At 40.3% G+C, this 24,821-nt stretch overlaps 1 long non-coding RNA gene across 1 annotated transcript in view; it reads right to left on the reverse strand.

Annotated features, from left to right (window-relative positions):
• Positions 1-12,410: 12,410 nt before the first annotated feature.
• Positions 12,411-24,821, reverse strand: part of LOC132025166 (uncharacterized) — a 138,782-nt gene continuing 126,371 nt past the window's right edge. The window contains exon 4 of the long non-coding RNA XR_009406445.1: positions 12,411-12,527. This is a non-coding gene — a long non-coding RNA (uncharacterized LOC132025166). The remainder of the gene's footprint in view (positions 12,528-24,821) is intronic.

Here is a 24,821-nt window from a genome sequence, read left to right on the forward strand (position 1 = left end):
TGTTACCATCCATCCACAATCATCATTCGGTCCCAGTGAGATCCTCATAATGTAGTTTGAAGTCAGTGAATGAAAATGTCAAGTGTATTTTCATCTGAAGTCGGTGTCCTAAAAGCAATGAACAACCTTCGAAATTCCTTAGGAATTTTGGCAAATCCACTAGGACTACTCACAGCCATGAAGAAGTACTGGAACTTTAAAAGCTTTAGTCCTTCTCAAGTTGGTAACTAAATCTCCCATAGGAGATCTATTCACACACAAAAGAGATTAACAGATTTAGCTGTGAATTTGAGAGGAAAAAAATGAGCAAAATACAAAGGCTCAGCCCGAATAAAAATTATGTGTGAGTAAAAATAGAATAAGCAGCATTAGTATTCTGACTTTACTTCACACACTCCTTACGAGTCCTTCAGAAATAAACACACAAAGAAACATTCCAAGAACACAAGGGATCCAGTGTAAATCAACAAAAGGAAAAAAATTAGAAGCAAAGAGCAGAAAGAATTACAAAAGGATTAGATATGCACCCGGGGTAACTGGTTAGGAGCAGCAGGTATAATAAATATCTTTCTTGATGAGGTGCTCGGTCCAACCTTTTCCTTGATTTGTAGTTACAACAGCAAGACTGATTTCCTTATTCTCATGCACAGCGGTATGCGATACAAAGATAAAACCCAACTTTTCAGAGACTAGAACACACGCCGTCTCTCCAGAACATTCACTTTATCTTCCAAAGGGCTGGGGCAACAGCATCAGAAAGCCAAGCAATCCTCAGAGGAGCTGAAGGAATTCAAGCTCCCTTTAAAATTCATGCAACAACTCCTGAATTTTTTTTGACTATTCAAGTGGTTCCATCCAAATTCTCTTTTCCTGTTGGGTTGAATCCGTTTGAATTGATAGTGGAGTTAATCTTCACAAGTCAGAACGGGTGCTCTGCAAGGGGTGCAACCTAGGGTTTCATGCCTACTCTTGGCCCCCCTTCTTCTTTTAAAAGACACACCTGGCCCCCTTGTCGGAAAGCCAGTGGAGAAATTCCTTGTGTCCCATGAGAACGGAAGCTGAGATGGAGCCTTGTTACTGGTAGCTTGCAGTAAAGTAGGATGCTGATGGACCAAATGCAACAAACCCCAAATGAGACAGTCCCCCTTGGGTGGCCCTTGGGTGCGAAGGTCAGCCCTTTAGCCTCGCCTACCTCTGAAATCTTTGTCATACGTACAGTCACATGCCTGACCTTTGGGTCACAAGTCTGCATTATTTCTGGTTCTCAGGATGCCGCATTTTCCAACCTCATGTAGAAAGTCCTGGCACACTGGCTATAATTTTTGGCACATTCTAGATACAATGACATGGATGTAGAGGCAAAACATGTACATAGAGGGAAGACTCCAGAGCTCTGTTCAGGCAGGTAGGAGACAAACCCATGACGGAGTGGTTTGCTTTTTAGTTCACAGCCCATAGTTCTTTTCAAAGTCTCAGTCCCATCCTCAATGAAGACAAAAAGCTATGGAACACAGAAACTATGCCTTGGAGATCTTCACACTGGCAAGCCCCCGTTCTTGTCAACCTTGATTTAATTCTTTGTCCCCATCTATGATCTAGCTCTTCATACCTCTATCTGCATGGCTACTAGAAGGAATCCAGTGGGATCTCTTGCATTTTCTTGACATGCTTCAAGACCTTTGCTATTTTTTTTTTTAAGCTCCTGTGTTCCTCTATTCCTCTATTCACCCTCTTTTGATTTTTTAATTTGCACCCTCCCCTTGGGCACTAATTCTATAAAGTATATGTGAAAACTCCAAAGAGGAAAAAATGCTACAGAATTCATGTGGGACTTCCTGGGGAAGCCACTGAGCTAAGATCATTCCCAGCTTTCCAGAATGAGAAATAATTAAAAATTGATACTGCAGTTTAGAAAGAGAACGAGCAGAATAAGAATGTTTCTGAGCTAAGAGACATTCTGGGCTTCTCGTTCCACAATAATTCTTTTATAGACAAGGCATGCGGGGCCAAAAATAAAGGCTTGTTCCCGGATATGTGTCAGACCCTTCTAAGTGACAAGATGGGTCATAATTTTAATGAATATTGTGACACACCCATCAATTATCCTCAGATGTGAAGGTGACCCTGTGAGTGTACAAAGCCAGAGAAAGGGTAATTTCAGCTCGTGAATTCCTGCACACCTGTCTTCTGCTGTTGTCAAGAATCGAAATGACCCATACTAGGTAAAATTAATTTAATGTTTAAGAAGAATGTCACCTGCATATTCCAAACACCTTTCATTTGGAACCACACAGAGAAAATTACAGAGCAACCCACAGTAAAATATGCCATTCAAGTAGAGTAATGGAGAAAGCGAGGGGAAATGCACCTTGGCATTCAGCGCTACAGAAGTTAAAACTGTCGATGGAAACTTGGGTTGTCATGGAAACCTGATGCAAGTGAGTGGCCAGGAAAGCCATCTCTTAGCCATATCCATAGATGGGCTCAGATGCTATTCAGAACAATTAGAACTATCTGGCCAGATGACAGCGATGAGTCTAAAAATTACGACAACGACAACAACAATAAGATTTGAATAATGAAAGTAAAGAAATGAGTACTAGGTCCAGGTAGAGTGGAATGGGAAAAGAATCGACAAGAAAAGAGTAATTAGGACCAGTAGCATGTCCTGATAAAATTAAGTAAAGTTGTCTGGAAAAGGAGGAAAACTGTAGAACAAGTAAAGAATATTCTTTACCTTATTAATCACATTATAATATATTAATTGTTAATATAATTATCTCCCTACAGACCAGGAGCTTCTTTAGAAAGAAACTGTGGCTGTGTTTATCATTCCCCTCCCCCCACCCAACCATGGTGTTCAATCAATGTTTGGTGAATGGTAATAATTGCTACTATTTATTTAAAAGGGACTAAGGACATTGCTGCTATAAACATTCGGGTGCACGTGCCCCTTTGGATCACTACGTTTGTATCTTTAGGGTAAATACCCAATAGTGCAATTGCTGGGTCATAGGGCAGTTCTATTTTCAACATTTTGAGGAACCTCCATGCTGTTTTCCAGAGTGGCTGCACCAGCTTGCATTCCCACCAACAGTGTAGGAGTGTTCCCCTTTCTCCGCATCCTCGCCAGCATCTATCATTTCCTGACTTGTTTATTTTAGCCATTCTGACTGGTGTGAGGTGATATCGCATTGTGGTTTTGATTTGTATTTCCCTGATGCCGAGTGATATGGAGCACTTTTTCATGTGTCTGTTGGCCATCTGGATGTCTTCTTTGCAGAAATGTCTGTTCATGTCCTCTGCCCATTTCTTGATTGGATTATTTGTTCTTTGGGTGTTGAGTTTGCTAAGTTCTTTATAGATTCTGGACACTAGTCCTTTATCTGATATGTCGTTTGCAAATATCTTCTCCCATTCTGTCAGTTGTCTTTTGATTTTGTTAACTGTTTCCTTTGCTGTGTAAAAGCTTTTGATCTTGATGAAATCCCAATAGTTCATTTTTGCCCTTGCTTCCCTTGCCTTTGGCATTGTTCCTAGGAAGATGTTGCTGCGGCAGAGGTCGAAGAGGTTGCTGCCTGTGTTCTCCTCAAGGATTTTGATGGATTCCTTTCGCACATTGAGGTCCTTCATCCATTTTAAGTCTATTTTTGTGTGTGGTGTAAGGAAATGGTCCGATTGCATTTTTCTGCATGTGGCTGTCCAATTTTCCCAGCACCATTTATTGAAGAGGCTGTCTTTTTTCCATTGGACATTCTTTCCTGCTTTGTCAAAGATTAGTTGACCGTAGAGTTGAGGGTCTATTTCTGGGCTCTCTATTCTGTTCCATTGATCTATGTGTCTGTTTTTGTGCCAGTACCATGCTGTCTTGATGATGACAGCTTTGTAATAGAGCTTGAAGTCCGGAATTGTGATGCCACCAACGTTGGCTTTCTTTTTCAATATCCCTTTGGCTATTCGAGGTCTTTTCTGGTTCCATATAAATTTTAGCATTATTTGTTCCATTTCTTTGAAAAAGATGGATGGTACTTTGATAGGAATTGCATTAAATGTGTAGATTGCTGTAGGTAGCATAGACATTTTCACAATATTTATTCTTCCAATCCAGGAGCATGGAACATTTTTCCATTTCTTTGTGTCTTCCTCAATTTCTTTCATGAGTACTTTATAGTTTTCTGAGTATAGATTCTGTGTCTCTTTGGTTAGGTTTATTCCTAGGTATCTTATGGTTTTGGATGCAATTGTAAATGGGATTGACTCCTTAATATCTCTTTCTTCTGTCTTGCTGTTGGTGTAGAGAAATGCAACTGATTTCTGTGCATTGATTTTATATCCTGACACTTTACTGAATTCCTGTATAAGTTCTAGCAGTTTTGGAGTGGAGTCTTTTGGGTTTTCCACATATAGTATCATATCATCTGCGAAGAGTGATAATTTGACTTCTTCTTTGCCGATTTGGATGCCTTTAATTTCCTTTTGTTGTCTGATTGCTAAGGCTAGGACCTCTAGTACTATGTTGAATAGCAGTGGTGATAATGGACATCCTTGCCGTGTTCCTGACCTTAGCGGAAAAGCTTTCAGTTTTTCTCCATTGAGAATGATATTTGCGGTGGGTTTTTCATAGATGGCTTTGATGATATTGAGGTATGTGCCCTCTATCCCTACACTTTGAAGAGTTTTGATCAGGAAGGGATGCTGTACTTTGCCAATGTCCACAATAGCCAAACTATGGAAAGAACCTGGATGTCCACAACAGATGAATGGATCAAGAAGATGTGGTATATATACACAATGGAATACTATGCAGCCATCAAAAGAAATGAAATCTTGCCATTTGTGACAACATGGATGGAACTAGAGCATATCATGCTTAGCGAAATAAGTCAAGCAGAGAAAGACAACTATCATATGATCTCCCTGATATGAGGAAGTGGCGATGCAACATGGGGGCTTAAGAATAAATGAGAAGAATAAATGAAACAAGATGGGATTGGGAGGGAGACAAACCATAAGTGACTTTTAATCTCACAAAACAAACTGAGGGTTGCTGGGGGGGAGGGGGTTTGGGAGAAGGGGATGGGATTATGGACATTGGGGAGGGTATGTGCTTTGGTGAGTGCTGTGAAGTGTGTAAACCTGGTGATTCACAGACCTGTACCCCTGGGGATAAAAATATATATTTATAAAAAATAAAAAAATTAAAAAAAATAAAATAGAATAAAAGGGACTAAGGTACAGTTGCTGTAGTGAGTTGTATTAATTTGCTAGGGCTGCCGTTATAAGCTCGCTCAGGCTGGGTACATTATATAGCAGAGATTTGTCTTCCCATGGTGTGATTTCTCCTAAGGCCTCTCTTTCTGGCTTAGGGATAGCTGCCTTCTTGACATGTCCTCCCATGATCTTCCTTACTGTCTCTTCCTCTTCTTATAAGGACGCTCCGTCTGATTGGATGGAAGCCCTAACCTAAGGGGTCTCGGTGAACCTAGTCAACCCCTTAAAGACCTTATCTCCCAACATGATGGCATTCAGAGCTTGGGGGCAGGGAGGTTGTGACATCAACCTATGGCTTTTAATGTGGACACAACTCAGTCCATAATACCAGCTTCTAGCTTATTTCATTGGAACTGTCGCCACCATATTCGTATAGCTTTTTTGTAGGAGAAATCATTTGAATCTTGGAAAGGTAGGGTCAGTGGTCAGTGGTCCCACAATTTGGAAGGGACCCAATGGGGATTGAACCCAATTTACTGACCTCAAAGCCCAGTTCTTTACAATGTGTTCCAAAGAATGGATGAAATGGAAGTTACTAGAGCTGAACTGGAAAAGTGAAGCTAATAGTATAACATTACCATCATCCTCAAACCAAGGCCAAAGACTTGGTTTAGTCAAGCAGTTTGGTCCCTCAGGGCCCATTTTGTTGTCTTAAATGATCCAGCTCTGTTTACTCCCTCAGTCAGGATCAGGGAAATTCTTCCAGGTTCTCAGTGAAAAACCAGAGATCAAGGGCTCCTCAGAAGAGAAACAAGGACACATTGAAGCCAGCCTTGTGTGGTGCAAAGCACGGTGTGGAAATCTGTACAAAAACTAGACTATCTTTTGCCCCTCAGAGCCTGTGGTCGTATGGCGATAAAAACATTCTTTATTGCTGTTTTTGCCTCCTCTGAGGTGCTCTTATAATCAAAGTGATCTTTGTCCGTTATGAACTCTGCTCATTTCTTCCTGATCATTCAAATAGAATATCTCTAGAATTTAGCAGCAAAAATGCTGTGTGTTTTCCTGAATTAAGAGAGAGAGGAAAGGCTTTAAAAGGCCAAGGCAAGTCATGTGATTACCCTACTAGGAAGTGGTGGTACTTTTTTCCATTGCTAGAGATTTAACACCACCCCCCTGCCCCGGGAAATGGGTAATCAGCCAATCACCAGGCTTCTCCCAACTGGAATAGGACTCTTGAGGGTCACATTTAGTTCCGGATACAGAGGGACACCTGGGTGGCTGAGTCGGTTAAGCGTCTGCCTTCAGCTCAGGTAATGATCCCAGGGTCCTGTGGTTGAGTCCAGCATTGGGCTCCTTGCTCGGCAGGGAACCTGCTTCTCTCTCTGCCTCTGCCTGCCACTCTGCCTGCTTGTGTGTGCTTTCTCTCTCTCTATGACAAAAAAAAGAAAGAGATGCAGAGATAATCCAATCTCAGCTCCTGATCATAACATGCTCTGTCCTTCTTTGTCTTTTGTGTATTTCTAGAACAAACCCATTTGTGGAATTCCTCCTCATGGGGAATGAAAGGTCTTTAAGTGGAAAGTTTCTCCTGCAGGCTTAAAGGCACCTAATGTTCATAGATCGATGGGGAATCCCTCATGTTGGGATCCGTGGAGCCCCACAGCCCCCGGCCTCGCTCCTGGCTCCATCAGCAGACCCAACCAATTAACAGGGCATGTTCCTGGAACTCTCGTGCTGATGGCTGGGGCTCTTTCCTTTCTGTGGCTTCACTATTACTCCCCTTCTATGTCCACTAGACTCTCGCATGGGCTCCAGATGGCCAGCTTCCTGGAGAAGAACAGGGAAGGACCCAAGAATTTTCCTCCAATTAATGGCACTGCAGCTCAATGTCAGTTACCTAGCAGATCTCTGCAGAGATCTGCCGCCTCATCCAGCAAGACAGTTTGAAAAATCAGTACATTTTGAGCCGTTCCTAAAAAAACAGTCTTGCTACCTTGCAACTCAGGGCACACAGCGCTCAAAAACCTGTAGTGAGACTCTGTCATAAAGCGTCTGGCCACGGAGGGAGTTAGGTTACAGGCAAGGCCACACAAAGCAGTCCTCAAAGTCTCCTGGAGAGGAGTGACTTGGGATGGACGGGAACAAAGAGACGTGCCACAGGAGAAACAGGGAAGTTCCCAAGGAAATTCTGAAAACTCCAGCACTCACTGACCACAAGCCAAGTTCCAGGCAATGGGGCACAATCTAGCTTCACGCTAACAGAAATCTTGCACGGTCCCTCCATTCCTGGTGCTCAGGGTCTCCTTAGATGCTTAAGAAGGAATCTTTGAAGTTCCATCAAATTATTCCATTCTAAATTTATGAGTTATGTGAGAAGTACATATATATGCACACAGACATATATTCAAGTGTTTCTATACATTGCGTAGAAGTCAAAAAAATGTTTAGAAGTCAAATTTCTTTAAAAGACCGTACTTTTTTTTTTTAACAGTTCAGCTCTTATGGTTAAGGAAGAGAGAGTGGAAACAGAGCAATGGTTTGATCTTCCCCATTTTATAAGTGAAAGGGAGGATTATGCATCCGTCAAGACGGAAGGAAGATCCTGGGAGCAGAGACCCTCTTGCTTTTCTCTTTCTCGGCGGGTTCAGCTTCAGCTGCCACAGGGCTCAAATCCTGTCTATGACAAATAGGACAGGAACAATTGAATAATTACTATGTCTGCAAGCTCTGCAGAGAAAAAGCGAAACGCTAGGCATCCAAGACACAAAATTGGAATAAAAACGGCTTTCACAGAAATTATAAGGTACATCCTGGGTTTTGTCATCCTGTCCCAGCTACGAGAAGAGACTCCAATGATCCTCAGAGAGAAAGCAAGATGAACGACACTCTCAGCAGCCAGGCCCAGACAGGGCCCCTTAAGAACAAGGACAAGAACCACTTCATGGAGAAATTAAAGTTCCTCTATACAGACTCTGAAGAGGAACTATTAATGCTTTTCTGTTTCTGACAGCCTAGTTCTCGTCTCAAGAGTTCATCTCAATCCTTACTGCTGCTGGCCTTATTTTTCTTCCCCGCCAAGAAAGCTGGATATTTTAAAAGTCATTTCGGACTTGAAGTTAAAGATCTGTCTTCTCCCAAGTTTTTCCTCACTTGTCTTATGTTGTTGTTTCTCTTTAGAAAGGTGGGAGCGGTAAACGTGAGAAAATTACTCAGGACTCTTACAGGTAAGCTTTTTTGTTTTAAATGAATATCGCCTTTAAAAGTGGCACTTCTCCAGGGGAAAAATTGGACTGACAGCATTAGAATTACTAGGGATGATTATCTTAGATAATAATTTAATAAATTTTTATAAATAATATAAATATAAATCATACATCTTTATTGAGATGTAATCCACATACCATGCATTTTAGTGCCTTTTTTTTTTAAAGATTTATCTATTTATTTGACAGAGAGAGAAAGGGAGCACAAGTGGGGGAGCAGAAGACAGAGGGAGGAGGAGGAGCAGACTCCCCACTGAGCAGGGAGCCTGACTTGGGGCTCGATCCCAGGACCCTGGGATTATGATCTGAGCCGAAGGTAGATGCTTAACTGACTGAGCCACCCAGGCGCCCCTTGTTTTAGCTCTTTAAGGAACACAACTCAGTAATTCTTAGCATCTTAGAGTTACACGGCCATCATACAATCAATTCTACAACATCTTTCATCATTCCTAATAGAAACCCCCCACCCACTAGGATCACTCTCCATTCTCCTCAGCTCCAAGAAAAAATTACTATTAATCTACTCTCTGTATGATTTTGCTTATTTGGGATTATTTTATATAACTAGAGTCATAAAATATATGGTCTTCTGTGACCGAGTTCTTACACTTAGTGCATGGCTTTCAAGGTTGAGCTATGTTGCAACATGTATCAGTAATGCATTTCTTTCTTTCTTTCTTTCTTTTTTCAAGTAAACTCACTCCGAGGGGGGGCTCAAACCCACAACCCTGTGATCAAGGATTGTGTGCTCCACTGACTGAACAAGCCAAGCATCCCTGCATTTCTCCTAATTGCCAAATAATATTCCTTTGTTTAGAGCTATTGAATCTTTTATCCATTCATCAGTTGATATACATTTGAGTTGTTTTCCCTTGGGGGCTTTTATGAATAATAATGTAGGCATAAACATTACATACAAGATTTTTTGTGGACACTACTTTCAATTCTCTTGGATACAAATCGAGGAAGGGACTTGCTGCCTCCTTTGGTAATTCTAGGTGTAACACTTTGATGGTCTTTGAGAGTGCTTCCAAAGTGACTGCACCATTTTAACCTCCTGCCAGCGGTACGTGAAGATTCTGATTCCTGCCAACACTTGTTATCAGCATCTTTTCTGTGTCGCCTGGCTAGTGGGTGTGAACTGATATCTCACTGTGGCTTTGATTTGCTCCTTCCTGAACTAAAGCCTGACCCCCAAATTAGAATCTGTGAGTCTGCATTTTACTGTTTCTGATTCAGTTATTTATTCCTGTGTAATAAATATTTATTATCTCTCACAATCCCTGTGGGCCAGATATCTAGGAGGGACGTGACCGACTATTTCCGGTTTGGTGTCCCGTAGGGTTCTGCTCGATCTCAGCCAAGGCTGCAGAAGTTCGAAGTCTCATCTCAGACTGGGAGAGCCCCTTCCAGCCCCGAGTTTCATGAGCTTGCAATCTGTGTAGTTGAGGACACAGACTCATAGATTCTAATTTGGGGGTCAGGCTCTAGTTCAAAGTAAGCAATTTTAACCATCATCCCAACCATCAGGAAAGAGCAAATCAAAGCCACAGTGAGATATCAGTTCACACCCACATACTTGGAGTGCCGCTAAAGCTGTCTTGAAACTCTTAATACAATACTTATTGTCTTCAAACTTGTGCTTTGTCAGTAAGGTCCAGGAAGAAAAGAGGACACACATTTGTGTAATACGTGAGTCTGTGCTCCCCTTGGCCCTATTTGCATGTGATGATGGTAATACCGATAGGCATAAAATCCTGGTGAGCTGTAGGTATTGGACAGTTCACTGTGACTCAAAGAATGTACAAGGGAAACTTGTTACATGCTATGAAAGTGGAGGTACTCATAGGCCACGCTTTCAGTGAGAACCTAGCCTTGTTATGACCACAGTAAAGCTGGAGTATGGCCTTCAAGGTGCAGGAGGGAAAGAGAGGAGGGATAAAGCTGGTAAGATGACCAAAATCGTGTAGCATACCATGGCCCCCCTCCCTCTTCCCTTTGAACTCTCTAGGAAAGCTACCAGACCCATAGATGCTTTGTAGGAGTGAGTCCTTTTTGGTGAAAACCAGAGAAAGGATTCAGCTGGGGAGTATGAATGGGTATGGGGGGAAAGAGAGACAGCACCTGAGGGAGCTAGAGTGAACCGTGAGGAATCAAAGATCTCATGAAATCATGGAGAAAGACTTGGGACTGCCACTCACCATGGAGTGGGGAGACAAGAGAGCATTGAATTTGAGTTGAGATTTTTATACATCAATTTACACTTGGGTTTTACTTATAAAGTCTGCATGTGGGACATAGGGAGAGCCTCTCAATTCCAAATGAGTAATGTTTACGTATCATTTATCTCCTCTACTTACACATCCTTGTGATGACAATTCCGTGAGACATATATCACTGGATCTTTATGAGACATGCAAATGATGCTCCGTTTTCTAAATAGGAAGACTTAGAATAGTGCATACTCTGAATTCAGAGTGCCATGTTGCTTGGGTATCCACAAGTTCCCACGTTTGGGTGGCTGTTAGAAGCAGATTTGAGCCAGGTTTCACAACATTGAGCCTAACTGAAATTTATTGATCTCCAACCTCAGTGTGAGTTACACTGAATGACAGAGAGAAGGGGGAAGGCCTTGCCGGGGCCAGGGGAAAGCCACTGGAAACCAAGGTCAACATGAAACACTGGCATTTGAGGACCATGAGGCAAAGGGAAAAGAGAATAGAATGTTCAGGTCTGTTGGTGAAACCGCTCCTGGGTCCTGTCCTGACTTGCCCCACAGCCCACCATCATTCACTAATTGGCAGAATTTCCTTGTTGACATACTGGCTCCTTTGAAAGTCTGATGGGGGAGCCACCTGCTTGTCAAAGCCTCATGGCACCCACGAGGCAGGAGTTCTTCACCCTGAACAGTCTTCCTGCCTGGAAACCAGTGAGGACACCAGAACGCTGTGCAAAGCCAGGTCATCAAGCACAGCATTCAGTGAGGCAAAGGATCTTACCTCCATTCAGCGGTGCCTCATTGACAAGCCCCTGCTTTGCTGTTTCAGATGACGGGCAGAAAAACCACCACGGCACAGCTCGGAACACAATGCCTTTCTTCTTGTAAACACAAATTCAAAGAGTCTATTTCTTAGAAAGAAAACTGCTCTGGCAATTTGCATTACATTTCAAAATCAGCGGGTGATTTTTTAGGGAGCAACATTTACTATTATTTTAATCTATGTTGCATTAAGGTGACTCTTATATTTGACTTCGTACATATTTTTAATGTAATTATACATGTATTTTGACCTTCAGTCTGTATCACTCAACATGTGCTTTGGCTTCTAGACTCATCCACCCAATTGTTTACTCACCCCTTCCATTTGGATGGCCAAAGGGCATCTCAAACTAAACACATCTAAAACCAAACTCTTCCCTCCCCATACACCCCTGCCCCACCCGTCCCACCAAAGCTGTCTTTATCTCCCTGAACCTACCCATTCATTTTGTTGCTCAGGCCAGCACCTGTGATCAGGCCTCATACTCTGCGCTTGACCAACATTTGTCTGGAAGGATCCTCACCAAGATATCTACATGCCTTACTCCTCTAGGTCACTCATGTCTCTGGTCAAATGTCACCTTATCAGAGAAAGATTCTGGGCCACCCTATATCCCCTACCTTGTCATTTTTCTCCTTTTACCTATACTATTTTTCATAGCATTATCACCATATGAGAAGTTATATTTTTGTCGATTTGCTTCTTGTCCCGTCTTCTCTTACTAAAATAATCCATCCTTTGACTCATTGCTATATGTGTAACACAGAAAGGTACTTATACATAGTAGGTTCTCAGTGACTATTTGCTGAATCATTTAATGAACAATAAATAAAATAATTGTTTGCATGTAGATCTAAAAGACGACTAACGAGGGTGTAGTATTTACCTGTGTACAAACTGTAGCCGTGCTTTGAGGAGACACAGCAAATGAAATTCAAAGAGAATCTTCTTAGGAGAGTGTTTATGTGATGATTTCTTGGGGGTGTTTTCTCTCTGGCTCTTCTCAAATCTAAAGGAAAAATAGAAAAAAATATATAACATTATGTTTAAGAAACATTTATTGAGCATTTGCTCTGTGTGTGGTGTTATGAGGGATATAAACATAATACAGACACACTTCTTTATTTCAAGGATACTGCCATTTTACACATTATTACAACCCTAAATTATTCTACTATAGTGAAAAATCCTCAAATGTCTCACTGTTCCATTTAGCAAAAACAAATTATAATCAAGTAATTACTTTGGTATCATCTTAAAAAATGAAACCTATGCCATAAATAATTCAAACAAATACAGAAAGGTATAAAAAAAGAAAGCAACCAATCACTTTGAATACAACACCACAAATAACCAGTGTTCCTGGGTGAACATCTACAGAGACAGAAGAAATCACAGAAGAGGTATTAGAAGACAGAGGAAAAGAACTTGGTTGATGAAAATGGGATAAGGCTATACATGGAATTTTGAAAATGAGAAGTGATTCGTTTTCCTTGATCAACAGAATAAAAAGAATATGAGGCAAAGCAGAAAGAATTGCTAATTTTTACCAAGAAATCTTCCTTCACTACTCTGGGCATTAATTGTAAAAAATCCACCACCCCCCCTTTTTAAGGATTTTATTTATTTGACAGACAGAGACCACAAGTAGGCAGAGAGGCAGGCAAAGAGAGGAGGAAGCAGGCTCCCTGAGGAGCAGAGAGCCTGATGCGGGGCTCAATCCCAGGACCCTGGGATCACAACCTGAGCTGAAGGCAGAAGCTTTAACCCACTGAGGCACCCAGGTGCCCCTAAAAAATCCTTTTAAGTAAGAAGTCCCATCATGAAGACCATGGTGTGTGTGTGTGTGTGTGTGTGTGTAGCTAGTTAATTTCTAACAAAGCCCTGCTAGGAAATGGGGTGGGGTGGGGGGCATTGGTTTTGCTACCCTCCCTCATCACACTTGTTGTTCGTTGTGTTTTTTCATTTCAATTGGTTGTTGGCAATGGTAGGGAGAGTGGGCAGAGCTTATAACAGTAGCTTTATGTTTTGTGATCATGGTCCTCCCATTCTTCTTCTTCTTCTTTTTTTTAATATTTTATTTATTTGACAGAGAGAGAGAGAGATCACAAGTAGGCAGAGAGGCAGGCAGAGAGAGGGGGAAGCAGGCTCCCCGCTGAGCAGAGTCTGATGCGGGGCTCAATCCCAGGACCCCGGGATCATGACCTGAGCTGAAGGCAGAGGCTTAACCCTGAGCCACCCAGGTGCCCCCCACCATTATTCTTATTCCTAGTTCCATATTAAATGGATTTAGTGCTCTTTACAATGACTTCCCAATACTGAATTCTTTTTTTTTTTTTTTTTTTAATACTTAGGTAGTCTCTACACCTCATGGAGGCTCGAACTCAAAACCCTGACATCAAGAGTCATATGCTCTCCTGACTGATCCAGTCGGCGCCCCCCCTCCCCAAGCCCCCATACCTGAATTCTTTACTCCGTCTCTGGTTGGCTGGATTTTGGCATCCAGTAAACTTTTTTTTTCCTACTCATGAGTGCTATTTCTAGACTTCTCTCATATTTGAGAATTCCTTTTGTATTTGAACTTGAGTGGTAATATGAGCCAAACTTTTCTTTCACAAAAGACTATGTGGCTATTGCTGCACTGTCTCTGACAGGTAGTCCTGCTGTGAGATGTCTAAGGACAACTTGATATTTTCTCCCTTTATTTCCCTTCAAGAATCTTTCTTCATTTTTTTTTTCTTTTTAATAGAAGGAGCTGAGATGCCCTTCAAAGGACAAACGGATAAAGAAGATGTAGTCTATATATATAAGGGAATATTACTCAGCCATCAGAAAGGATGAATACCCAACTTTTGCATCAACATGGATGGGACTGGAGGAGATTATGCTGAGTGAAATGAGTCAAGCAGAGAAGGTCAATTATCATATGGTTTCACTCATACATGGAACATAAGCAATAACACAGAGGACTTTGGGAGAAGGAAGGGAAAACTGAGGGGGGAGAAATCAGAGGGAAACAAACCATGAGAGAATATGAACAAGAAACTGAGGGTTTCAGAGGGAAGGGGGGGTGGGCGGTATGGGCTAACCCAGTGATGGGTCTTAAGGAGGGCATGGATTGCATGGAACAGTGGGTGTTATATGTAAACAATAAATCATGGAGCACTACATCAAAAGTTAATGATGAACTGTATGGTGACTAACAACATAACAGTAAAAAAAGCAAATAAATAAATAAATAAATAAACTTTATGGTTCAGAGGAGTTTGAGGTTCCCAGAAAAACTGAGGGGAATTACAGAGGATACCCTTTGTCCTAAAAGACCCACAGCCTCCCCATTATCAATGTGCCTCCCCTGAGTGATAAATTTGTTACAACTAATGAAGCTGCACAGATACACTATTAAGACCCAGAGTCCATAGTTTACATTAGGGTTCACTCTTAGTGTTGTACATTCTGTAGGTTTAGACAAATGTACTAGGACATGTATCTACCATCATAGTTTCAAATATATATATATATTTCAAATATATATATATATATATATATATATATAGTTTCAAAAATACATATATTTTACATACAACATATTATGGGCTTAAAATACTATAGCCCATAATATAGCTATATATAATATAGCTTATAATAGTAAAGCCCATATAATACTATGTTATAAGTCCATAATATATTATATATATTTTTATATATAACTATATATACTTACAGAATAGTTTCCCTACCCTAAAAAGTCTTTGTTTTCTGCCTGTTCTTCCCTCCCTCCCCTCTAGCCCCTGGCAACCACTGAACTTTCTACTGGCCCCACTGTTTTTGCCTTTTCTGGATTCATACAGTATGCAGCCTTTTCAGATTGGCTTTTTTCTTTTAGTAATTACATTAAGGCTCTTCTAGTCTTACCATATCTTTTTGTTGCAAAATAATCTTTCTTTATTTTTAAAAATTCAAAAAATAAAATCAGGAGTATATGACTGTTGCTATCCTATATCTTTTCTTCTTGCATGACCCCTAAATTTTATAATTGCAATATTTGGCACACGGAAACATAATAATAAAATAAACTCCTCTAAACTGTCCACCTCACCAAAGACCAGAAATTTTCCAGAATCACTGCTTCTATCAATATTTTTCTCTGCTGTCTCAACTCACTGTCTATCCTGACAGAGATAAACACTGGCTGGAGTTTTGCATTTATCATTCCCTTGTTTTGTATAAAGAACTTTTACAATATAACCATAAATACATCCTTCTAAACTATAAATTGTTTAGTTTGGTGTGGGGATTTTTTGTTTGCTTGCTTTATAGCAATAAGTTTATGAATTTATATCATTTACTAGAACTTCTTTCTTCACTCACTATGATGTTGTTAAGAGTCATCTATCTTGTTGCATAATAGTCTGTTGTGTGACTATGACCTAATTCTCTTCTCCTGTAGAGAGGCACTTATGAAGTTTCCAGTCCATTCTTTTATATATAGTGCTGCCATGATCACTCTTATTCCCAGCATGGTTCACACAGGCAAGATTCTCCAGGGACATGTACCCAGGAGAACAATTGCTGGATGGCGGACCAATGGAAACATTTATTTTTGCAAGATAATGCCAAATTGGTTTGCAAAGAGTGTTGACTAATTTGCATTCCCAACAGCAGTAGGAAAAAAATATACATTTATCCATATCCCTGCTAACACTTGGTATTTCAGACTTCTTACTTTTTGGAAATTGAGTAGATGGAAAGTTACATTTCATCATGGTCTTAGTTTGCATTTTTGGGGTTACTAATGGGGTTGGGCACCTTCTCAAATATTTGTTGGCTATTCAGGTTTTTTCTTGGATATACCTATCATTTACCTATTTTTCTACTTAATTGTTTCTTTTTCCTTTTTTTTAATGTATAGATCTTTTTAAATATTGCTTATATTCATTGCAAGTATTTTTCTGTTAATCTTTTCACTTTTTTATCATATACTTGAAAGAAGTTCTTAATTTGATTTTTTTAAAAAATTTATGTATTTGTTTGAGAAAGAGAGCTCTCAAGTGAGTGCGGCGGGGGCGGGGGGCGGGCAGAGAGGGGCAGAGAGAGAGAGAGAATCTTAGGCAGACTCTGTGCTGAGTATGAAGCCAGAGGTGGGGGCTCCGTCTCATGATGCATGAGATCATGACCTGAGCTGAAATCATGTGTCTGATGCTTAAGCAACTGAGCCACCCAGGCACCCCAAAGTTCTTAATTTTCTTACAAGCAAATATCAATCTTTTCTTTGATGTTAATGCTTTTTGGTTTAAGAAGTTTTTCCCTTATCCCAAAATCAAACAGATATTCTCCTATATTTACTTTGAAATACTTCACAGTTTTGCCTCACATATAAGCCTTTAACCCATCTGAATCTTGTATATACATGACCTTGTATATGGTATGAGGTAGGGACAAGATTTTATTATTTTCCACGTTGATAACTGTCTCAGCAACATTATCAAATAATATCATTATAATATATCAAGTATTGATAAGTGTGTATGTCTGTGTCTTCTCTAGGTTTTCTCTTCTGTTTTTAACAGAAGATACAATAGTACCACATGTCATAATTAGAAAAGCTTTCTGATAAGTATTGAAGTGGTGTGGAATAATTCCCCCGACTTACTGTGTATTCTGGAAATTGTGTTCTTTGACGTACATTTTAGAAACGTCTTAAGTGTCTCTAAAAATCCAATTGAGGTTGTTTTTGTTTCTGTTTTTTGTTTACACTGGAATGCACTGACTCCATAGATCAAATTAGGAGGAATTAAAATGTTCTGATATTGGAAATTTCTACCTATCTACCTGATAAATTTCACAACTTAAGACTTCTTTAATGTCTTTCCATGAAGTTTTATAATTTCTTCAGACAGGTTCTATACAATTTTGGTTAGATTTCCAAGGATCTTATATGTTTTCATTGCTATTTTAAATGTCATGCAGTTTTTAAAATAACGGTTAGCTGGTATTTTAAAAATGCAATTAATGTTAGTATCTTGATCTTATGTATTTCCATTTTGCCTCAGTCTCTTGTTTATTCTAATAAATAATATAAATCATTAATCTTTAAATAATGCCTGTCTTATTCCTTGTTTTTTTTTTAATTTCTTGTCTTATGGAAATGATTGGCCTTCAATAAATGTTGCATGTATGTGGTGATAGTAAGCATCCTTGTTTTGGTCTTAATTTTAAAGGGAGTCCTTCCAATATCTTTCCATTAAGAATGAAGTTTTCTCTAGGTATTTGTAAATAATATTTAATGGGCTGGGAATATTTTCTTCTATTGCTAGATTGCTAAGGTATTTTTAGCCTGAATATCTTCTGTATTTTATCAAATGATTTTTCCGCTCTCAGATCAGTATATGGCCTCTCTTCTATAATTCATTAATGTGTAAATTACATTTATAATTTCTCTAATTTGAAAACCCTCTTGTCATTCCTGAGATCAACTCATTTATATCCATCATGTAATAGTTTCTTTAGATGCTACTGATGTTTGCTCAATATTATTTTGTTTAGGTTTTTCCATCTATTTTCACACACACACACACACACACACACACAAACACACAGATACAAACACTAACATGGTATAAACAACCCACCAGGCTATGTTTTACAGACTAGGTATTGTTGGTTTAACTCTAGGATTTGTATGACAACAAAAAGTTAATAGCTACTTGGTAGATACTTTTTTTATTTTTTTAAAGATTTTATTTATTTATTTATTTATTTATTTATTTGAGAAAGAGAGAGACAGAGTGAGAGAGCATGAGGGGAGATCAGAGGGAGAAGCAGACTCCCCATGGAGCTGGGAGCCTGATGTGGGACTCGATCCCAGGACTCTGGGATCATGACCTGAGCTGAAGGCAGTCACTTAACCAACTGAGTCATCCAGGCACCCCCAGATACTTTTGATATTGAGGATGAAAGTGATAGAGTTGACAGAGTGTATTTCTATGTGAGAAAAAAATGCCACTTTAAGACTCTGGTTTGGAAGATAAGAGAAAAATCTCTGATTACAGAGTCCATCATGGGCCCTTGACTTAAAGCCAGTCCACATGGGTCCAAATAGTATCTATACAGCCAAGAGAGAATAAAAATATTTTCAAAACAAGATAATGTTCCTGAAATACAACAGTGAACATTATTTTGGGGGAATGTCCTTGTTCATGGAGTAGAATTTTCTGACTTTAAATAGAATAGCCTATCTCTCCAAGAACACATTTCACTGACAGTTCCTGATGCTGCAATGGAAATTCAAAGGGACAGGATAATTGATGGCTCCCTGAATTCAGTATGCCATCAGTTACCACAGTAATCCATTCACTGTCCGCCTTAGATTCCTTGCCTTCTACAGCTTGCCTTAAACATCAGAATTTATATCTGGTTTTTTTAGACACGAACTACAATACGAATCATCTCGTTTTAAGGTCTTACTTATAACGCTTCCTATTACACCAGTCTTTCTTCATTTCTTCTTTGATTTGATCCTCATTTCAGGGTGTGATATAATTGTTCTCCCCTTCATCACTTTCTGTACTATGTTATGACATTCCTTTATAACTTGCTCTCACATACAAAATATAGGCAATGAATCCAGACTCAATACTGTAAGATGATAAAGCAACTCCAAAATAGATAAATAAATAAAAAGCAAAATACACAAGGCAGAAAAAGAAATACAGTTAGAGCCTGCATGGTAAATACAGTCTGAGGACTCAGACTTTTTCACAAGTAACAATGACCCTGAAATTAGGAAGTGGCAAGAAAAATCAAAAGAGCAAATGAACCGTGAAATTTTATCCCTTACAAAAGGAGAGAATCTCTCACATTAATGTCCCCTCGATGTATTATTTTTATCCTTCAGCTCGTATGAGAATTATGGAGGCTAACAAGTGAATTGCTGGCTCCAGAATAAAAATAGAAGGCGAGTTGCATGGCAGGAGCGTGTCTGAGGTTGTTACTCTGAAGAAATGACCTAATTCCGGAGAGATCAGTGAACATGGAGCATGATGAAAGTCGTTTAAATTCTAGTACAGAAACAAAGGCTAAGAGATAAAGAGAAAGCCTTCAAATGAGCTGTAATATAAGGGTTAGTTATGTTCATTTCTGGGGTATACCATGTGAAGGGACATGCCACACAGCAGGATCTGTCCTGATCGACTGTCATAGGTAATTTATTTTTAAGGGTCCTGCGCTGTTATCTACCCAAGGATGTGAGTATGGCAACTCCAGTCCTGGGAGCTAAGAACCCACATTTCTGTCACTGCTATGTTTTACCCATCATTTATCCAACACACTCACTCCTTTCTGACTGAAGGGGAGAACAATGAAGATTATTCCCAAGGAGTTGCAAGTAAAAAAAACAAAAAAAAAATTGTTTTAAAATATTGAAGGCAGCTTGAGGCATCCAGCAGAAAGCTCCCCAAAATATCATTCACTTTAAAGAACCAGCTAATGTTGAAGTAGTTTCTTTTCCTTTCTACACTTCCAGAACAGCTTTGGGGTATTACTAAAACTTCATGGAGAGCCCGTGACACCCAACAAAGGACGGACTTTCGAAAGAGTCGACACATTTAAATTAACATTGGCCTTCTAACTCCAGAAGAAGCCACGGAATTTTAAGTGAGACTTTATTGGTCTGTTCTGTGCTCTGTACAATTCCCCTGGATTTTAATGAAATATTAGAACTAATAAAACGGTGAAGAGCATTTGACCTTGAAAGAATACTGAGAAGTCCACTTTTGTGTTTCTTATTGGTAATACACCTATAGTCACCTAAGTGTTTCATTAGTATTTTAGTGAATGCCCCTGAGGACATATTACAAAGATCAGGGAGAAGATACACCTACACACTTCTGACACTATGACACCTACACACTTCTGACACTATGACACTAGGTAAGTCACTATCCCCCAGACACAGGTGCCACTCTTAGGCAGATGGGAGAGTGAGGAAAAATCCTAAATTAACTGAGTTAAGATCCAAAGTTACTGAATTATTCCAGAATGGATTCATGATACTTTTTCCCCATAATCAGACATAATGAAATTTAAGATAGAGATTAAATTGGCTTATGGAAAAATACGGAACATTCTTTGCTTTTCCACATCTGAGTAAGTGACCACAAAAATAATACCTACCACCTTTTTCTTTTGAGTTGTACATTAGTTGTCTATGTTATCTATGACAGGTTATCATCCCTCCCCAAGATGGCATCTGTAAACAATCATAAACATTTACTTCACACAGTTTCTGAGGCTTGGGAATTCTAGAGTGGTTCAGCTCAGTGCTGGGTTGTTCTGATCAGCGTCTCTTGTAGCTGCTATAAATATGATGCTTGGATCATATGGATAGCAGTCATCTGAAAGACCAACCGGTGTTGAAGGGTATACTTCCAAGATGGCTCATCCAACCACCAGCCAGCTGGTACCAGCTGCTGGCGGGACTCAATATCACACCGTTATATTTTTCATAAAGCTACTGAAGTGTTTGCTGACACAGTGGCTGACTTCCTCCCTAGTGAATAATTCCAGAGAACATACAGTGGAGGACACAAGTCTTCTACCATTCACCCTAAGAAGTCATACACCATTACAGTTTCCTGTTGGTTACAACTGGTCAACTCTGCTTAGTGGGGGAGGTGATGACTGGGGTCCCTCAATTGGGGGACCCCCTAGAGGATGACTACCACAATATGCAAACTAGAACTACATGTTTAGAAGGCACTTCACCAGTAATTATAGACACAGAAATGGTATATAAAAGAATGGACATTCAGATCGGCGTACGTAGCCAAACAGTGTGAGAACTCAGTCAGTATTGTTTTCATGTTGGCACAACATCATCTGATAAAAATAACAGGATTTTCCATGGTGCACAGCTCCTTCTTTCCCTCTCCATAGTGTGTGCAAAGGTCATTTTACCAGCCCTTATGTCATGCTTAGGTCCAATTCCTTGTGCAAAGACACACCATATGTTAGATAGCAGTAAGGCTCTGGCTGAAGTTATTTCAAGCACAGGAAGCATTTCATCTACATTTTGTTGTTACTCTAAACTAGAGCCAATAAAATAAGAGGGATGGAAATAAATGTCTGAATAAAAGGAAAGCATACACTAGTTGCAACTCGTTGGCAGTATTACGACCTACAGACATCTTTTCCCAAGTAAGGTAAGGGGAAAAGGAAGGTAAAGAAAGGCTAATAAACCAAAAGAAGGACCTCCCATAGGGCCTTCTAGTTTACCCCCTTCATTTTACAGATGAGGAAACAAAGACCTAGCAAATTTAATTGACTTATCCCAAACTACACAGTAGATTAACCATTTGTATATTCAGAGTATTTCACAGACCCAACCTTTTTCCTCTTAGTTAATCTTGTGTTTACGTAACATCCAATGATGAGTCAAAAATCCAAAGTTGAGTTAAATCTTCAGTTATTTATTATCACCCAGACAAATAAGAAAAATGATTGCTCGGTAGATTTCAACTATTCGCAGTTTTTTAGAAACATCAATTTGGTCTAACAGATTTGTAATGTGTAGATGATGCAAGCCAATGGAATCTTTCTTTCGGACTCCCAAACTTTAATTCGAGGTATTTTTTTATAATGAAAGGAACCTTTTGGCACTCTTGGGAAAACACTGTCACAGCAAACAAACAAAAATCTGTGTTCTATTTCCTTTAAAAAAATCATCTCATTTTTTATATGTAATTAATATAAAGGATACTTCTTTCAAGTAGGAAGCCCACTAATCATAGAAGATAATGTTACATTGCACCAAAATTATGATCAGATGGCACTGGTACACTTTAGGGGAACTGTTTCCCAAACGGCAGGTGACTCATTGCTCCCTTCCAACTCCGCACTGTCCAGTCCTCCTTAGTGTGCAAAATTTTCTGATTTATAATTTTATTTTCATGCCACATTAGCCTAGAAATTTTTCTTCTAAACAAACAATTACTGTCAAAAGGCAGAAGATGCACTATTTATCTTGGATTCTAGTGAATGAAAATAACTCCTAATAGTCTGTGGCATGGTCTGAAACATGGCCGCTGCACACGTTAACTGAGTTAACATCGCCAAATGGCAACTCTTAGTTGCTGGGACAAGGAAGAGGTCCTTAGCTTAACTGAGGAGAAAATGTGAACATTAATGAGCTCTGCAGATGGAGAAATGCAGTGATGATACACAGGCCCCTAAATTTCTTTATAAAATCAAACATTTATTGAGTACCTACCACTGATCAAGGTTGATGCCCATGGTGTTACGGTTTCAAGGCTGAGCTTATGTGTCAAGGTTCAAATTCAATTTCTCATCTCTTTAATCCTCCAGGTTGGTTGAAAAATGTATTAAACAGAGGAAAGATGCCCAGATACCTTAGAAAATTCTTGCTAACCAGGGCTGTTGGCGATGAAAAGCAGTAAGAGTGGGGCCTTGGGTTCCTTCTACACCGGAAAAGCCCTGCTCCCACATGTCTCTGTGAGGTGGGTCAGGAGCACTGCCCAGATGACCCTACCATTTGAGAACAGAGAGCCCCAGGGAAGAAGGCAATAAACAGAAGTGTGAGCAGGGGATTGCCCTGCGAAGACTGCCATCAGAAGCAGAGGAAAACATTAGTCACTCATTGGTGTTCAGCCATTCTCAATGCAACAACCCTACCCACTAGTGAGCTATGATCCAATGAAAGTCAGACACCAACCAAAAAAACAAACAAACAAACAAACAAAAAAGTAGAGAGAGAGAGGAACTTTCTGGGAAGGAAGTTGAGTTGTAGCCACAGATAGTTCCTTCTACAAGCCTCTGACTGAGGAAAAGAAGCTGGGGCACACATTCTGTTTTCTTTTGAGGTTAAGTCTATGGGAGAAGGAGTCTCCCTTCCCATCAGGTACCACTGGGTTCTGAAGGACTCCATCACCATCCTCAAGCCAGATAAATGTTGGCAGTTGTCTATCACCCTAGAATCTCACATCCCTTCTGCAAAATGTGTCTCCCCACTCGCTGGGAGCGATAAAGACATACTCCCTATAGGTTTACTTAAGGAATTCTCTGGGCCAATCCTGAGCAAGCCTGGCAATCTCTTAGAAGTCTCTCACCCCCTATGGGGTGGGATGCAGAAGAAAGTTCTAGACTTAGTCATGCAGCATGAAGACAGTATGCCTGGGGCGAGCTACTGACTTCAGTGAGACCATTGAACAACATGTCAAAGTCCTCCTAGGAATTCCCTAGGACTGGCTTCTATCTTGATCCTTGAAGTATGTTCCAGTTTTCTCACGTGGGAACCTCCGTCACCATGGTGTGACTCCTCTCGTGGCTCAAAGGAAGAACCGTGTTTCCCTTGCACTTGCTGATGGGGCCTCACTGCTAAGACAATGCCGCCGCTGGCGAGGCAGAACAGCATGTCTGCCAGGAAACATTACCATCATCTCTTCAGTGTCAGCCCCAAGTTCACCACACCCTTGGGCTGGTGTCACATGCACTATGGCTTAGTTTCTTTCAGGGCCAGCTGCACATAGCCCTGTTGGCCTGGCCCACATGTTTCTAGCTTCCTCTCCGATTCCTCCTGGTTGGCTAGTGAAGTCCTAGTGTACCTCCTGTTCCCACAAAACTGCAGAGGTCTGCAAAGGTGATGGCCTTCCCATGGTAAACAACCCAAGAGCACCAGTCAGAGGGGGCCAGTGGTGGTTCTATTCAGGCTGTGCCCGCTGCCTGTGTGCAGTGTGGCTAAGACATGTGTGAGGCTCACCTTAAAAACACAAAACAAAACAAAACAAGTTTCCTCAAAAGAATTAAAAATAGGGCTACCCTAGGACCCAGCAGTTGCACTACTGGGTATTTATCCAAAGGATATAAACGTAATGATTCAAAGGGACACCTGCACCCTGATGCTTATAGCAGCAATGTCTACAATAGCCAAACTATGGAAAGAGCCCAGATGTCCATTGTCAGGTGAATGGATAAAGAAGATGTGGTATATGGGGCGCCTGGGTGGCTCAGTGGGTTAAAGCCTCTGCCTTTGGCTCATGTCATAATCTCAGGGTCCTGGAATCGAGTCCTGCATTGGGCTCTCTGCTCAGCAGGGACTCTGCTTCCCTCTCCCTCTCTGCCTGCCTCTCTACCTACTTGTGATGTCTCTCTGTCAAATAAATAAATAAACTTAAAAAAAAAAGATGTGGTATATATATAATAGGTATTACTCAGCTAGCAAAAAGAATGAGGTTTTGCCATTTGCAACAATGTAGATGGAACTAGAGGTTTATTATGCTAAGCAAAG

This window comes from Mustela nigripes, chromosome 9 (assembly GCF_022355385.1).
Source record: "Mustela nigripes isolate SB6536 chromosome 9, MUSNIG.SB6536, whole genome shotgun sequence".
Taxonomy (NCBI): domain Eukaryota; kingdom Metazoa; phylum Chordata; class Mammalia; order Carnivora; family Mustelidae; genus Mustela; species Mustela nigripes.